Here is a 16,172-nt window from a genome sequence, read left to right as displayed (position 1 = left end):
GCCTTGATTTACTAGCTCCGATTGGGAGGATGCTCCAATGCCATGGTTTACCAGCTCCAACTAGAGGGATGCTCCAACTTCCTCGCTTTATTAGCTATGAATAAAAGTATAATCCAAAACCCTATGCAACCTTTGACCTTCCCTAACACCACCCTTCCACCCTGAAGTGTTGTTAGGCTCCAACCTAAGGGAGACTCCACTCTCATTCCTTGCACTACCCTACCACCCTAATCAGTAAGTGGAGCACATTTCACAACTTTCAGACTGGATCCACCTATGCTCAATATCAACATAAAAAATATAAAAAAATCTTAGTTGGTGCGATCAATATGAAATACAAGGTCATCAACAACAATTCCAACTCTTCTTGATCAAGGAATCAAACCCTAGCTCAACATATACATGTCTCTATCAAAATGCAGCTTGTTTTGACAACTTTGCTTGGGATATTCTCTTTCAAAACCTGGTATATTTTCTGCAATGAAAGCTTCTACTCAAAAATCATGATATTCACAAGAGTTCTTCTCAATAAGCCATCAATATCTAGTGTCAAATTCAACCATACATAGAGACAAATTGATACCATGCCAGTTATAATATAGCCCTATAGACAACAATTCCTTCTTATCAAGCAAACCACTTTCTACTTCACACAGTATTAGTATTAATACAAATACATTTTACTGACAACCTCTCTCGACTATATAGAGTTATAGTCTTTCAATACTTTCTCAGACCTCTGGATATGCAATACAATCAATCATTCACTACATAGGTAGTAGCAGTACTACAATTACTAATAATGGGTCTAAGGGACAAAATTTATTTCTTTGCACAAAACCTAGTAGCACTTGATTAACATAAAAATCTAGGTAGGCATGGAGCATCAATGGCTCTCTGCAAGGCTTAGGCCATGCAATATAATTCATAGTAGCACTAAAAACACATATATCCTTTGCAAACTTAGATAGCAATGTACACACTTTTGCTTTAGTCCAATGCATTCATGATATTCACCATACTTAATGCACTGATCACAAGTACAACTAGATTTATCTCTTCATATATTTATAGGCCTTAGATTTCATGCAATATCAATGTTAACGTGATATATCAAATTACTAGATTCTTGATCCTCTTCCAAAGGCTACAAGTGACCCAATTGGTGTGCATAACTTTCAATACATTAACTAAATACAGGTTTCATACCTCAGGTCTGCCATTGTTGCTTAAAGTTTCCCTCAAGAGATCTCAAGTTTGCTTGTGCCATAAACTACCATGAGTATGCCTAAAGACATCACTCATCTACCTCCAATTTTTCTAAAGGTTCTACACCCGAAGATGCCCTTCCCTTAATGTGATTTTTATTTATATCAAATATGAATATTCCTCTACCTTCCTCAAAATTATCCACTCGAAACGCTGCTCCTTATTCCTAGATGACACAACTGGAGGAAATATTTATGTATGTTCAGTATGCCTCAGATTTTAGTTTTGAAAAGGAGACGAGAAAAAACTTAATGTTGCAAAAAATATTGAGACGGGGTGAATCAGTATTTTCAAATCATTAAACTTTTCAATTTTATATCCAGATTTTTGTACGCGACTTTATTAAAGGGAACCTGCATATGTACGCGATTGTTATTCAGACAACTAGCATATATCCAGTAAAATTACTTTTTAGTCAATTCATCATCTATTTATCTTGAGGCAGTGCATCAATACTTCATTAGACATTAAATAAATAGTAACCATGTGCAATAAGAACAAAATAAACCATCACACATAAGAAACACATCAACACACATGAACGCTAGTATTTTTAGATGGAAACCCAATGTGGGAAAAAACCACCATTGTTGTCGTCTTTGTATTCCTATTATTATAAAGAAAAATTCTTACAATCTTGTACTAGTGCAGACTCATACCAACACACAGGCACCCACTTGTAGAAGGATACAACCTTCTCTCGTTCTCCAGCACCCACTAGAAGCGAGCTCCAACCCCTGATCTCATTTACTAGCACCCACAGGAAGGGAGATCCAACCCCTTGATCTAATTTACCATCTACCATTGGAAGGAAGCTTCGACTTCCTCATTAAATGCTTCAACCCTCAACACCTTCATGGACCACGTTTCATAAATTTTCATATTGGATACATCTGATACAAAACATCACAACTTCTAGGCCAAATTTCATCAAGTTTTCAGATTAGACCCACAATCAACATTTAAGCCCAATACCCAATATAAAAACTGAAAATTGATCACTACAACAAATCACTCAATCATCAACTGAAACAACCAATCTCTGAATGGACTAAATCAACCAATCACTGAACCAAATGAAACCCAACTCAATAAAACTATTTTTGGATAACTAGAATAGTTATATCACTGTAACCAGAGTATTAATATTGAACCCAAACACTTCATCATCTTATTGAATCAACTGAAAGCCCTGATCAATAAACTATCAGAAAATATATGCTATTTTCTTGTAGCAAACCCGCGTGTATATGCAACTTTCTTGAAGCATACTTGTGTACATATCTCAAAACATTGAACCACTGTCACTCTGAAATAAACATTGAATCACACAAAAAACCACTACATCATTCTTAAATAATCACAAAACCATCCTTGATCTTCGTGTAGAAAATCTTGTAGATTCACAAGCTCATGCAATGTACTAAAGCACAGGACAAGAATCGACTTCTACTTTCAACTAGAAGAAGCCAATAGATCGATGAAAACGATATGAACAAGAAGAAGATAAATCAATGGCACATAACACAAGATGTATCTGGGGAAATCCAATACTCAAAACCTCGCTATCTGTATTGCATATATCAAAAATATGAGTGAAGATACAAAGCTTGTTCTCACTAAAAAAATTTCAAACAAGTATGCTCAACTCTCTCAGCTCACAAGCTAGCTCTTGGCCAACACTTAGCCAATTTTGTAGCTCTCCAAGCCCCTAATCTCTTGCATAATTCCTAGGATGAATAACCCATATTTAAAGGCAATTCATGCTTCCAAAATTGCACAATCCAAACATAGGATCAATCTCCGATGCATGCATGATATTTACACTCCAGTAAATAATACAACTGATAGTACATTGTCCCTGCACTCTAGTCTCAATTGGGTCTTTCTCAGAATCAACATGCATGAGTTTCTGATGAGGGAATATTCAATTAACTAGAGTGAAACTTGTGGATGCACTAGTACACCAACTGACTATTAACTCTTTATTCGTTCCTCAAATAATTTGGAACTAATTTAACTGAACTTAACTTAGTAAACTGAGTGATTTAATTTCCAACTCAATTTAAACTCATACTGGACCCCTAAAACTTAGGGAGAACATATACATGACTTCAAAAAGACTTCCAACTCGAAATTCCTAGGCTAATTAAGTTAATTAAACTTAATTAACTATTTACAAGTTGTTATGAGAATAGAATTTGATTTTTAATTCTCAGTTTAATTCAAGGACAAATTAAACTGGAATTTCTTGTTTCCATTTCCCAACGCTCCCTCTCAACAAGAAAGGGATTATCAACTACCCCAATCTTGTCTATGTGAAACTCAAATTTACATCTTGACAATGTCTTTTTCAAAATGTCAACATCTTTCTCCTTCGTGGGAATGTACTCTAACAACATAATCCACCTTAATACACAATCTCTGAGATGATGATATCAAATATCAATATGCTTGGACCGCTCATGAAAAACTAAATTTTCAGAGAGTTTGTTACAAATCTGATTATCACAGTAAATCAAAATTGGATCCATCTACTGACCAAACAAACCAATCGAGATCTTCCTCATTCAGATGGCCTCACATGCTGCCTAACTCACAACCATGTACTCTTCCTCTACTGAACTAAGTGCAACTGATATATGTTTCCTACTATACCAAGAAACTGTCGTTGACCAAATACTGAAGATTCCTCTTGATGTGCTCTTCCTGTCAGATGGACTCCCTGCCCAATCTGTATCGGTGAAGCCTTGAAGATTCACTCCCTCTATATGTTTGTACCATAATCCATACTGACAAGTGCCATTGAGGTATCTCAATGCATTCTTTGCAACCTTCCAATACAGATTGGTAGGCCTAACCATCGCTTGACTAAGATGGTTAACTGCATAGCACATATTCGGTCATGTGTTCACCAAGTACATGAGTGAACTCACAAGCTTCCTGTGACTAATAGCTTTTGCTACTTCCCCTGAAGTAGCATCCTCCTTCCTCTAGTTACCTTCTAGAGGAGTCACCATGGATTTGTTGCTCTCCATGTAGAAACTCTTGAGTATCTCATTGGCATACTTTCCCCAAGACACAAACAACTCTGCATCTCCCTGCCATACCTCCATGCCAAGAAAGTAATGCGTGAGCCCCATTTCCTTCATCTCAAACTCTCTTGCAAGGTCCTCCTTGTAAGACTTGATCAACTAATCATCACCCATCAGTATGATATCATCAACATAAAGTAAAATGATCAACAATTTACCTTCCACCACTATGTGGTACAGGTTTTGATTCACTTCACTCTTCATGAAGCCCAACCCAATCAAGTAGCTATCTATCCTGGTGTACCAAGCACGGGGTACTTTTTTTAGCCCATACAACACTCTCTTGAGCCGACACACGTGCGACTCATGGTTGAAGGTCTCAAAACCTTTAGGCTGCTCTATGTACACCTATTCCTCAATCACGCCATTAAGAAAGGTTGTCTTCACATCCATATGATGTATCTTCCAACCCATCTGTGCTGATAGTGCCAATATAGACATGATTGATGAGTACCTTGCAATAGGAGCAAAGGTATCATCATAGTCAGTCCCCTCTACCTATTAAAATCCATGGACCACAAATATAGTCTTATGCTTCTTCACACTACCATCTGAAGCTTGATTTACCTTGTAAAGCCAACAGGAGCTTACCACTGACTTGTCCTCTAGTCTCGGGACCACATCCCAAACACTGTTACGAACTATGGAGTCATACTCCTCCACCATGGCAGCAACCCAAACTGGTTGTTGTACTGCTTCCTTAAAGTAATATGGCTCTATCACAACACATTCATCCATAAGAGACATGTATCCAGTGTACCTCTCATGTGACCTCCTCTGCCTGCGCTGAGAAGTGGGTGCTCCCACATTGTCCCATGAATTATCCAACAATATGTCAGCCTCTCTGGTGAACTTTCTTCCCTCTCTGGAAGACTCTATCTGAGTGGATCTCTCCACTCCCGAATCCTCAGCATGTGGCTGCTCCACATGAACCTGAGGCTCCTCAATCGTAGGAGCTAAAAGCTCCTCATCCTCATGTAGCTCAAGATCCCTCTCAAGGGAAACTCACATGGCCTTCTCCACATCGAATGCGAACCACTGTCATCTTGCTGGTTGGAAAGTACACCCGATAGGTGTGAGGTATATCAGTGTACCCCACAAATATCCCCAACTCTGTTGTATGCTCAAACTTCTTCTGTGCATCTTTGGTCACATGGAAATATACCAATGACCCAAAAATCCTAAAGTGACCAACATCTAGCCTCTTACTTAAATAAGCCTTCTATGGTGCCTTCATCTCAAGTATCTAATGTGGGCTACAATTATGAACATAAATAATTGTGTTTCATGCCTCAACCCACAAGTGTAGTGGTAGGCCCTAATCATGCAACATCGCCCTTGCTGCCCCTACTATGCTTCTGTTCTTCCTCTCGACCACCCCATTTTGTTGACGGTTATGGAGTGCCATCAACTCTCATTTAATCCCTTCCATGGCACAAAAGTTCTTAAAATCGTTTGATACATACCCACCACTGTTATCACCCCATAGAGATTTAACCTTATTTCCTGAATCTTTCTCCACGAATGATTTAAGCTCACAAAACTTTGTGAAAGTTTGATCCTTTTTTCTGCATGAAAAATATCTGGCATTTACAAGAATAGTCATCAAAAAATATAACATAATACATGTGTTTAGTGGTGGATATTGTCGAGAATGGTCCACACACATCTGAATGGACTCGCTCTAGAATAGCCTCTGCTTGACTGTCTCTGTCATGAAAGGAAGACTTGGTGTATTTTTCCAAAGTACACCCCCTACTTGTATCAACTTTCTCAAGCATACATTTAGGAAGACCGGTAGAGATCTACTAAAATATCTTCAAAGCCCCATGATGCAAGTGGCCCAATCACCTATGCCACAACTCGTGAGCATCTCGACTCTACACCCTTTATTCTTTAGTTCTCAAAGAAGAACACTCATCTACCTCCAACTTATAGAGATTCTTCACCTGAATCCATATATTCTTTACTTGACCTGTGGCTATGTGTCGAAGGAACGCCTTTCCTTTCAAAAATATCACATCATAGCCTCTATCCTCAAGCATGGAAACAAATACCAAGTTCTTCTTCAACCTGGGCACATACATAACATTCTTCAAGGTGAGTGGAGCCCCATGCTCCCTCTAAAAAGTAATCATACCCAATCCAGTAACACTATATACTTCTTGTCGTCACCCATCTCGATATGCATCTGGAGATCTTTCTCCTCCAGGTCACTGAATAACTCTTTGTTGCCACTCATGTGGAATTAAGCTCCACTATCTAAGTACCATACACTTCCCATCATTAATGACCCCATGCATGCAATGAGGGAAAAATCCAATTTGAATTGAGAGGCCAAAGCCTCACCCGCCACTCCTCTTAAGAACTTCTTCTTGGACTTCTTGAGTGGAAAATTTGTAGCAAAATGGCCCAGCTCATGACAATGAAAACACTTAAATTTCGTCATTTATTTCTTCTTACCTCCATGATAATAATCCGATTTGAAATGGGAAGATTTCCATTTCCCCTTCTTTGACTTAATCGCTAAGGCACAGTTCTCTTCATCATTAGTCTTTGATGAAGAGCCATCTCTGGTGTTCCTCTTGATCTCCTCCTACATCAAATCTGACCACAATCGTTCCCAATCAAGCAACTTCTCCTGACCATCGATAGAGTCTTAATAACTATGCTAACCCTTTAGGAGTCCTAGAATAGAAAGACTCACCATATCATCCTCAGAAACCGTGATTCCAACATTTCCAAGTTCATCACGACACTGAGTGAAATTGGTCAAGTATTTTGGAATCATCTCACCTTTCTCCATTTTGATTTTTCGATGTTTTTCCTTCAGTGTCAATTTCCTTTGGTCACTGTTGTTCTGATAAAAGTCTGTCAATGTTTTCCACATAGCATCCAAAGTTTCCTTGCCATGGAGAGTCGAGACAATGTGGCCTCGAACTCCCTCAAGGATTATCTGCCTCGCCTTCGCCACACACTTATTCCATTCAACCAAATTATTTGCATCTGATGCTACTAGCTTAGGAATTTCTTGATTAACAAATTCCTTCAATCCATTATTCTCTATAACAACCTCCATTATGTCCCTAAGGCTAAAAAATTCAAGCTACCTTCCCAGGCATACTTGAGCTGCAAACCGTAGAACGACATCTGCCGATAATGAAGTATGTATTGCAAATTTGCATTTCACCTGTAACCCAAAACTCAAAACTTCGAAATCTCCTCTATTATAATGTTCTTAGCTTTGATACCATGTATAAAATTTCGTAAATTCATAAGCTCATGCAATGTACTAAAGCATAGGAAAATAATCTACTTCTACTTTCAACTAGAGGAAGCTAATATATTGATGAAAACAATACGAACAAGAAGAAGATAAATCAATGGCACATAACACAATATGTATCTGGAGAAATCCACTGTTCAAAACCTCGCTATCTGTATTGCATATATCATAAATATGAGTGAAGATACAAAGCCTGTTCTCACTAGAACAATTCCACACAAGTATGTTCAACTCTCTTATCTCACAAGCTAGCTCTTGGCCAACACTTAGCCAATTTTGCAACTCTCCAAGCCTCTAATCTCTTGCATAATTCCTAGGATGAATAACTCATATTTAAATGGAATTCATGATTCCTAAAATATGCAATCAAAACATAGGGTCAATCTCTTATGCATGCATTATATTTACACTCCATTAAATAATACAACTAATAGTACAATGTCCCTACACTCTAGTCTCAACTGGGTCTTTATCAGAATCTACATGCATGAGTTTCTGATGAGGGAATCTTCAATTAAGTAGAGTGACACTTGTGGATTCACTAGTGCACCAACTGACTGTTAAATCTCTATTAGTTCCTCAAACAATTTGGAACTAATTTAACTGAACTTAACTTAGTAAACTGAGTGATCTAATTTCCAACTCAATTTAAACTCATATTGGACCCCTAAAACTTGGGGAGAACATATACATGACTTCAAAAAGACTTCCAACTTGAAATTCCTAAGCTAATTATTAAACTTAATTAAATATTTACAAGTTTCTATGAGAATATAATTCAATTTTTAATTCTCAGTTTAATTCAATGACAAATTAAACTAGAATTTCTTCTTGTCATTTCTCAACACTTCAATCAAAAACAACTAGTAACATTATCATTCTTCAACATATCAATCTTCAATCAAGAAATCCTTGTTAAGCCCAAAACATCAAGTAAGACTTCATTTACAAACAACAGAGACACATCAAGACTAATTAAACTGATCATACATCTTTTCCAGCAAAACCTTAGCTTATATGCATGCTTTCCTCAAAACGTTTTTGCGTGTATACGCGCTTTTCAGGAAACAAACCCATGTATAGATCTGAATATATAAGCGACATACAAATATTAAACCCGCATGTGTACATGCCTTTCAAGTCATCAAACCCGCGCATAGAACTACAATTACTGGCACAAACCTTCACTGCATCACAAAAATTCAGACATACCCAGATCTAAGCATACACAAAAATAAAAATAAAAAAATCACACATCAAGACACTATCATCACTAATCAAATCAAACCATAATCAAAACTGTCATTTAAGATCTATTGGATCTAATCCATCATCAAATTCTTAGGTGCATACTTAGTTTTTAGATCAAACAAATAAATAATAGCCCATTACATGCACACTTTCTTCAGATCTAACTATCCATGAAATATTCATCACTTGCACACATCTACCACTTTTATTTTCATCTCCTTATATATATTAGCCCTTATCCAATACCACAGGTCAAAACCATACTAACGCTATGGTAATCTTAGACAGATCAAATATTTGTTTTTGGGCTCAATACCATAGGTCAATACCATGGTAAATACCCTTGGTATTTAGAATACCATGGTGAGGAAATAGTACGTGCCTTTCCTTATTCATACCCATGTGTGTATGTGGACTTTATTTATAGAACCCACATATACTTCTTGAAATTTCAACTTTATCAATCCTCTATCTCTGAACTGTTATGCCTTTGACCAAACTCTCTATCACATGTAGACACATCCTATTGACATCTTCATCAAGTAGGTTTCCATCAAAAGACAACTCATCAAGTAGGTTTCCATCAAGGACAACAAATTAATCATAATGCCAACAATCTCCCCCTTTGGACTTGATGGCAACCACATTGGTGTTTGGTCACCACAACCTATAAATATCGATAAGACACATCAAGCTAATCACTAAGCTTTTCAAACACCAAGTTACTCTCCCCCTTTGACATCAAGGGAAAAGGGATGATCAATGTTGAATGAACGCTTCTCTCTTGAGTGCTGTATATATGAACAACTGAGTATGGACACTGAATATTGACCATGCTCCCCCTAAGAAAATGTTGATATTTCTGAAGGATGTACATTGAAGTACATGGTTTATGAATCAATTGAATATGAATTTTCCTATCACCAAGGACTCGAAATTACATCAATCACCCAATCACAATGGGTTTACATATTTGAATTCATTATTACATCAATCACCCAATCACAGTGGGGTTACAAATTACATCACATGCCGAAAGGACTTGACCACAATAGTCCATACACGACTGAATTTTACAATGATTACATCATAGATATTTACATGACCTTTACATCAAATGACATATATGACACTTATAAACAAGACCAGAGACCTCAATAAGACCAAGATAATCATCATAAACTATTATATACCATATAAGATCTGCACCAAAAGAATTCGTGAGCAACAACATGCACTTCTTCACCATTAATCAAGAACTTCAACAACATAATCAACATCACCGTTGATAATCATCATTATGTATGAAGGAATTATAATGCCAACAATGCATTATTAGAAGCATAGAAAATGATCCCCCTAAACTTGTGCCATATCCGCAGACTGTGCTCAACCAATTATAGAACCAGCAAGAAAAATTGGAGCTTGTTTCTTCATCATGCCTAGATATACATGATTGTTCAATTCAGAACTCACGTATATATGTGACTTATCTTCATAGGATTTATTGGGCCTCTAAAATGTCTTCAAAATGACATCCACATTCACCTTTATGCCACCATTTCACTCACATGTCGCAACTCCATAACCATATAACCTTTCATTAGCCACCATTTTCATAAATATATGGGTTAGAATCCTTGTTTACCAAAGTTATTTAGTTTATGTGTTTAAAGTGAATTTATGATTAAAAACTAGGAAATTAACATGGTTTCATGTATCTATATATATGGCTTGAGTTTCATGACATGTGTAGGTAATTTGGAAACTTCCAAGGCACCCTTATGTGGTCTCCAATGCTCAAATTCGAATTCCATTTAAAGGAGATTTGGATAAAGGTCAAAGAAGGATATGTGTCCTATTTGGATTGTAACTCTATGAGGTGCCTCATCATTTCTTATTTGGATTAGAACTCTATGAGACGCTTAGGGGATATGTGTTTCATTATGAGCTATTTGGTTGTAACTATATGACATTTTAGTGGATCTTCATTAAATAAGGTAGTTACTTATGTACTTGTATAAATAGGGGAGCCTCTCCTCTAAAAATGGATGTGTAAAATTGGAGTTATGCTGAAGCTTTGAATACAGAATTAGATTGTGGCACCTTAATCATCATTGTTCCTTCATTTTGACTTGGTTTTGCTTACATATGGAGCATCTTGATTTACCATCTCTCACACTTTTAGATCAGCTACCTAAAATGTGTGAGATTTAATTGCTTTTATAGATTAAAGTTCATTTTCTTTCTTAGTATTAGTTTTAGAATGACTGTGAATATTTTCTTTTCTAGAAACATTTCAATAGGATAGATTTATGTATTTTCCAATTGGATTAAGTTTGGGGCAAGAACTCATAGTTATTTAGTTTCCTTTCATGTTTTGTTATTTACTTTTTTAGATCAAACTATCAATTCATTGTATAATTTAATAAAAGATTAGGCCAAAAAAGTGAATTCAAATTGGGTGATTGAATGTTCAACCTATGCAATCATTGAGCTTTACTTTTTCGTGCTTTTATATTTTCTTTTAAGATCCTCATTTAATTGCATTAACTGATATTCCTAAAGATCATTCTAAGAAATTGATTTAATCATATTTCAAGATTGAATGGTTGAGTATTTAATACATGCAAATACTGAGTTATTTTCTGCACACTTTACTTGCTTTTCTAGGACATTAGAAGTTAAAGTATAAATAGTTTCTTACACATCATGTCAAGAAGGTAACACTTCATAATTGAATGCTAAATTAACTAAGTATACAATAAATGGTTTTTATTTCACAGGTTATTTAAATTCCATTTTCATTATTTGATTTCATAGATTAGATGAACTGGTTTTCGTTATTTTGTAATTAGATTGATCTGAACTGAAAGAATTTCTAGCACATACAGTGCACGCATGCTTCACAAGTTTATGAAACCCCTGGGTTGACAATCACTTTGCCCTAACATTTTGACGGCGTTGCGGGGGAAGTGTGCATAGGAACTAGCTTTTAGTTTAAAGAGTATTTTATTTGTTTTTGTTTTACTAACCATTTATGGACAAAGGATCTAGAATGCAGCCCAAAGGCTACATTGAGGAATGGTATCAAAACGCAGTTACGACACAATATTCATCAATTCTTCAAGAGATCCTTGCGGCAAATTGAAGGTCAAGTCGATTTCGCATATCCTTACAAACAATCAGGTACATTTTTCAAGTTGGGATATGAACATTTCAAAAATTCTAATCCGTAAATGGCTTCATTGGAAGCATGAATATACTTAAAAAATAAAAAAATAAAATAGTTTTTAGATAAATAGGAAAATAAAAATAAATTTTTATATTTTTAGGATAAATTTGATGTTTTATGGTGCAGTAAGAACCACCCATCTACTAACCCTTTGTAGGAAATATTTGCAATAAAACAAATGGTTGAGAACAAAGAGCGCAAGCGAAGATCACAAACGATAATGTAAGGTATAAGATCAAGCCTTTGCATTTTATTTTTTGCAAAATTTACAAAGGAATCGATTGATAAAATCTTGACTATGCTGACAAAATAAATCTCTCAAGTATGCTCTCTTTCTGCACTTAGTGTGACCTGGAGGATCAGTAAAAGAAATTGTTTTGTTAGTATATCATAAAAATTATTTAGCTACAGAATGCAATTCTGCAACTAATCTCTATTTTCATGATTTGATTTAATTCAATTTGATTTTTCAATAAACTTAAAAAAAAATCCAAATAAATTTTCTTTATTAATAAATTGTTTTGTTTAATGAAATATATATATATATATGTGTATATTTTAAATTTTTTGAAAATATAACATATATAATTTCATTAAAAAAAAAAAACAACAATCAACCAAATAGTTTGACATATTAGAATATTGTGGAGATGGAAGAAAGCGCTAGCCGATCCAATTAGGGAGAATTGAACCTATTGTTGAGCTTGCATTGAACAACCAAGATGAGGTTTCAAGAGTTGTATGCCCTTTTTAAACAAGCATCAGAAATTATGGAAAAATGTATTACAATACAGAGCTGGGATGCTGTTTCTCGTCATCAAACCATCACGAAGATCTCCATTGTGACTAAAGATGTCGAAAAACATCTAGAAATGTTAGGTCTGGTGCACATGGTCCAATTTCAAGCGCAAATTTGGAAAATCCTGGACGGAAACAAGTAAGTTATCGGCCAGAGGGAACTATTTATGTTTATTAGTTTGCTTCGAAAAACGAACTAGATCTTTAAACCAGACTAGACCTGTGTTTGAAGCCAGTGCTCTGCTTTGGATTTCAAACCATTATATGTCCTGAAATCTTGAACATGAAGGGAGGCTAAAAGGACGTTGAAAATAATTGGAGAGGTGGCACAGAACAAAAAAAAATCATGGCAGAAGCAGATGATGTAGCCGCCCGTCTACACGTAGTTAGAGAGAAGTTGTGGTTGCTCATAAAATTTCTGCAAGAATTTCCCAAGACGATCATGAACCAGTAGGCATAACCAATAGTAAACCTGCAAATAAAAAAAATCCAACCACAGCAATCAATTTTTGTTGCCGGATCATCAAAAAAAACATAACTGTTTTGACACATGATTTTAAAATTCGTTTTCTGAGCAAACCAGAATAAATTTCGAAAAACTGAGACATGGGTTTTTCGCAGAATAGGTCGAATTAAATAACCTAGAAATGGTTCTCTCAATTTCGCAACCGTTTGAGAGAAATATGAGATTTTTCGAGACCCTGTTTCGCTGACTGTGTGAGGAAAAATGATTTCTAATTAATACACTATGAACTATTTGAACATGGCATGTTGAAGAGGGAAGAATTCAAATTAAAAACAAACTCCGCTTTAACATTCGATCCACATGGCATGTGATCTAAGAATCCAATTTAATTCATACCCACTACGCAGTTAGTAGATCTCACTGAAGCCACGAGTGTTCAAAACATGCACGCATTTATCACTAATTTCCTCCTCTCTCTTTAGTGTAGAAGCCGCCACTAGAGCTGCTATCAATTTCATAGACCACTAGAGGAGGTAGATCTACCACTCTCGCCTACTCAATCACGTGGCAATTGCATCAATGCTAGCAATTTATTCCTCCATCAATGCTGTTGCAAGCAAACCTCAAAGAAAAACCTCACATGCTATTTGATTTTTATAATTCGATTTTTTTCATGACGGTGTCATTATTACAAACAGTTTTGTAAATATTTTTTCTTTTTCATGTTGTTTTATAAAATCATATTCTATATATAGTTTTAATTGTAAATATTTTAAATATTTTTTCCATGAGGAAAATAGTTTTGAAAAAAAAAAAAAACTGATAGGGTGCTTCATCTACAGGATTACGGATACCCACAATGCCTTAACAAGAATCCCGTAGATGGCAGGATCAAATCTTGTGGACATGCATTTTTTTCCATAAAGTATTTTTATATGATCATGAGCCTTGCAGATACAGAAGCCAATGACATCACAAAATGAAAAATCTTATGCCATGGCATAGCCAAAGAAGATCGACAAGATTTTAGCTACAGAAACTATGCACATTCTACAACTGAACAATGATTCTCAGCTAATCGACAATTCTGCCGCTGGAAAACAATTTTGTAGCTATGCATTTAACTCAATGATTTATTTGTCAAACAATGCATTCTAACCAGAAATTCATGATCAACATGCCATTTCATCTGCTTACATCATCTTTCACTGTAGCATCATGTTCCCATGCCACATTTTACATGACAATTTTCACTGTTTCATAAAAATTTCAAAACAGTCTAACTTTCTCATACGACATTAGAATTCAATGATTCAAGTGTCGTTGGAAATATCTCAACGAGATATACAAAATGAGGAAGCTATTATCATATTTTGAAATAGTAAAGAATGAAGAAATTGCTGAAAAGAAACAACAGGTAACTTGAGGCACTACTTTCGACACAGGTATAAACTCTTTTGGTTTTCTTTCATGAACTTGCTTAATAGTACCGATTCCTATTTTATGTAAATGACATTAAAAGATAGATTGATCACCTCTCTACTTTGATAACCTTACAATCCATTGGAGAAGAAGTACTAGTTTTTGCAAGTTCCAAGATGAAGAACAGATGACCATAAGCAAATAGTGTCTCTCAAAGACCACACTTATTTCACAAGAAAATGATCAGAGCAGCAACAAAGATGAAACATCAATTCATGAGCACATGCTAATTCATATCAGATCCAACAGTTGCAAGCCTTTTAGATGCCAGTGTTTCCATTGCATCCATACTAATTCAGTCAATAAAACCTTCATCTCATTTCCTTTGCAGTCGCATTGCATTTCACTTAGTCAGTCAATAAAATTCTCATCTCATTTTCCTTCACTGCTCATTTTTATTCATAGAAACTATATTTTCCTACTTTGATTTCACTAACTCATAACCCATTTTCATAAAGGTATTCAGCTCGCTTACATGCTGATTTGTCCTTTTACTTTTCATTCACTTGTCATTTTCCTTTCCGTTAAATAAACCTTGATCCACTACAAAATTTTCCATTCATAGTCCTTCAAAATCATTGTTTCATGCTCACGTTAAATGATGGAGGATTCCTTAAGGCCTTGCTTCTAACAAGCCTTGGCCTCTTGACATCGACACATTATCTAGGTCCAAGGCTACAGTCCTCATTAGTACCTTGAGGCTTGTATGCCTTAATGACTGGCTTTCTCGCAAACAATCATGGGAATACATCAATGTCCCTTGATCATTGGATCTTGCAAGTGGCTTGACATCGGCTCATTTATTCGCCCTTCACAAGATGTACTTAGGTACCTTGGCACTTGTAGAAATTAATGGCGAGTTTGCCTCACATTGGTTAACGGCATTCATCAATGGCCGGTAATCCAATGACCTCTCTTCATGCTCAACGCCGACACACTTATTCGCATGACTAGAGTTGTACCATCGATTTTATAGTGATTGAATACTATACCATTTCAACATTTTGCAGTAGATACAATAGATTTAGTAGCATAAATAAATAATCCACTTCACAACCTCATCCACCATTTATGCAACCAAGAAGCAGATGAATTCTACATTTCATTCCATGATCCAGAAGTAGCCACACTCTTCAATTTCCAAAACTCATGCACATTGAAGGTAAGTGAAGGTATGTGGTTTTCTAATTTTTAGTCATGCAATTCCTTAAAATACTAAAATTGTAACTTTGGGAAATTGCTCACTTCCTCTTTCACATTGTCATATCTTTAGTTGGGGGGAAGGGGCAT

This window comes from Pinus tabuliformis, chromosome 4_2 (assembly GCF_031772625.1).
Source record: "Pinus tabuliformis cultivar Carrire ecotype Pingquan chromosome 4_2, CPIR1, whole genome shotgun sequence".
NCBI classification, from domain to species: Eukaryota; Viridiplantae; Streptophyta; class Pinopsida; order Pinales; family Pinaceae; genus Pinus; species Pinus tabuliformis.
This window is presented reverse-complemented; position numbering follows the sequence as displayed.